This window comes from Rhincodon typus, chromosome 10 (assembly GCF_021869965.1).
Source record: "Rhincodon typus isolate 14 chromosome 10, sRhiTyp1.1, whole genome shotgun sequence".
Lineage (NCBI taxonomy): Eukaryota > Metazoa > Chordata > Chondrichthyes > Orectolobiformes > Rhincodontidae > Rhincodon > Rhincodon typus.
The window spans coordinates 21909770-21913380 of NC_063341.1; positions in this window are offsets into that span (position 1 = coordinate 21909770).

Below are 3611 nucleotides of genomic sequence, written 5' to 3' on the forward strand. Positions count from 1 at the left end.
AGGGGGAGATTAGGTAGGCTGGGCCTATACTCATTGGAGTTTAGAAGAATGAGAGGTGGCCTTATGGAAACCTAAAAAGATTCTTAGAGGACTTGACAAGGTAGATGTGAAAAGGATGCTTCCCCTTGTGGGAGACTCTAGGCTAGGAGGGCATAATCTCAGAATAAGGGGATCACGTTTAAAATAGAGATGAGGAGGAATTTCTTCCCTCAAAGGGCATTAAATCTGTGGAATTCCTTACCACAGATGGCTGTAGAGACTGGGCCAGAACTATATTCAAGGCTGAGACAGACAATTTTTTAATCCGTAAATGAATCAAAGATTAAGGCTGAATGGCTTGCATTTGCTTCAACATCCTATAGTCATACAGTATGGCATGTCATATGATGGAGTAATACCTTTTTTCACTAGAATATGCTGTGTTCATACGTCTAACAGTGAAACCCAATAATTAGAATGGGAATCCATGCTGATTTCCCTACTCGAACACAAACATACTTTGTTGAGATCAGTACTGCCTATCAGACACACAGTATGCAACAGAGAGATAACAAAATTACTTAGAAATGTGGTGGAGAAGAACAATGATCCCCTCCCTTAAATGTTTATGGTGCCAGGTCAGGGAGGCTGCAATTTGAGACTTTTCACTCTTTGGACAAATTTATTTACTGATGACCAGATTGCTTATGCTGTTTTTGCCCCATAGAGATAAGTAGTTGTAAAATTTTTTTTTGGTACTTTGAGGTCAAAGTTTTATATTCACCACCGAGGGTAACCAGTGCACTTAAAGTCTCAAACACGACATGCTACATACTTTATAATATTTCTCTCTCATTAGGTATTTACTGAATTGATACCACATTAGGTCAGTAAACTACAGGAGAAATCCTTATATAAATACCCTAAAGTGGTCTGAAAACTTAGTTCTTCAAAACACAGTTCTTCTATTTCCTACAATCACAAAGATATTACAAACAAAAAAAAAGCCAATCAGTCCATCTTTGCTGATGTATCCATTAAGATTCCATATATTTTCTCTCATTCTGACCCACTGTAGCATCTACAACAACAAAAACAGAAGTTGCTGGAAAAGCTCAGCAGGGCTGGCAGCATCTGTGAAGATTAAAAAAAAAAATCAGAGTTAACATTTCGGGTCCAGTCACCCTTCCTCAGAACTCAGTTGGAAAAGCTGAGCTTTACCAGCAACTTCTGATTTTGTTCCTGATTTACAGCATGCGCAGTTCTTTTGGTTTTTACACTGTAGCATCTAGATGTTTTCTCTCATATTCCAGGGTTTGCCAGATTACTCTCAAGTATATTACATGCATTCAACAACTCTGAACGACCTCTTGATATCCATCTTATATTTCCTTTTAACTATTTTGAACCCATGACTCCTTGTCCTACGCTTGCAATTCTTCGTACCATTTGCTTTCTTGTGAACTTCCACAAGATCACCTTTCCGCACCATGTTTCAAAGCTGTAAAGGGCATGTTTTTCTACAAGATTTTCCTCAACACCAACATCCAAAACTGGAAATCCATGAAGGTCCTCCCTTTAACTTCCATCCATTCTACACCATGTCGCTTACGCCTTTAGTATCCGGAACTGTCCACAATATTCAATGCATTAACTGACCAGAGCAGCCTACAGTCGGGTCATTACTTTCTCAGGCTAGTATGCCTGAATCTTGGTGTAATTCACACACTTTCTTTTGTTGACAGCTGCTACACTTGAATTCTAGCTCCTTCCTCAACATTCCACAAGTTTGTGTGCGTATGGCTTTTGATGCAGGGTTTTCCTAGAATTAGATCACCTGGAAGATTTGAAATTCATCATCGTATTACAAAAAAAAGAGTGGGACCTTTTATTAACCACATCACAAAAAGGACACAAAGGCCAAGTTATGGAGTCATGGAGATGTACAAGACAAACTGACCATTTGGACCAACTTGTCCATGCTGACCAGATATCCTATATGAATCTAGTCCCATTTGCCAGCATTTGGCCCATATCCCTCCAAACCCTTCCTATTCACGTACACATCCAGATGTTTTTTAAATGTTGTAATTGTACCAGCATCCACCACTTTGCCTGGCAGCTTATTTCCATATACACGCCACCCTCTGCGTGGAAAAAGTTGCCGCTTAAGTCCTTTTTAAAATCTCTCCCCTCGCACCTTAAACATTTGCCCTCTAGTTTTGGACTCCCCCCACCCTGGGGAAAAGAACTTGTCTATTTACAACAAGTGTTTAGAAAGTTAGAAACTAAAACAAAGGGATTGCATTTGTCATTTTTAAAACTGTTCCCATTTGGGGTCTTCTGAGCAGCTCTGTAAAAGTTGAAACTGTTCTCCATTCGTTATAGTCTGGTACCATCACACCTTGGGGCATTCCCCTTGAACTGCTGAGATCCTTCATCTGGGGGCAACTGCTGAGATAGTGATACATACAAAATTCCAGGAGGTTAATCAAACCTATCAGAAGTATTATCAGTGCAAGATCTTGAAATGCACTGACTAATGTTAACCACATTTTACCAAGTAAACAGTAACATTCAAGATTTGGTGGCATATATATTTATAAGTCCAATTAACTGGGAGGAAAGACAGGACCATCTCATCTGGGTTTGGAAATAAAAATTTAAAATCTTAAAAGAAACAAAGAGGTGGTGATTTGAGAGTCTTCAGGCAGAATTATTGTGTGCCAACTTTGACAAAAAAACATTCAAAATTGAAATACTCCTAATATCTTAGTCCTGTATTTAAGCATAGGTCAGTTCTGATGAAGGCTGCACAGCCAAATTATCATGATCTCTCTTTACAAATAACTAATAGATAACGAGATAACTACTGCATCCTTCCAGAATTTATTTCTATTTGATTTTCAGCCTTTAAAAATGTTCCATGTTATTTAAACACCTGCTCTTGATATAACTGGAGAGGAATGTTGCAATGTCATCAAGTGTTTTGTGGCACATGGCTCAGCGGCTAGCACTGCTACCTCAGTGCTGGAACCCAGGCTCAATACCACCCTTGGAAGACTGTCTGTGGAATTTGCACATCCTCCCTGGGTCTGCATGGGTTTCCTCCGGGTGCTCTGGTTTCCTCCCACAGTCCAAAGCTGTGCAGGTTAGGTGGACTGGCCTTGCTACATTGCCCATAGTGTCCGGGGATGGATCAGCCATGGTAATATGTGGGGTTATAGGGAGAGCATGTGGGGTTGGTGCGGAGTGGGAAGTTCAGAGTCAGTGTTAACTTAAGGGGCCAAATGACCTCTTTCCACACTTTAGGGATTCTATGATTTAATGATATCTGGTCCATTAACGCAAGTCATCACTTATTGAGCTCCTGAAAACCAATGATATTAAGTAAAACAACTAAGTGAATCACAAGTTTCCACAGAAATCAACTGGAATTAAGTTCTTTCAGGCATTTCTTGCTCAGAAAATCAATATACAGTTTGAAGTATTGTACCTTAAGAGCACAGTACTCCTAGCAGAAATAACTTCTAATATAAAATAACTCACTCAATATAAAGTTAGCACTTTGGGACGTTTCACAGCAAACACAATCCAGCAATTTCTGTGATAGTAGGAACTGCAGATGCTGG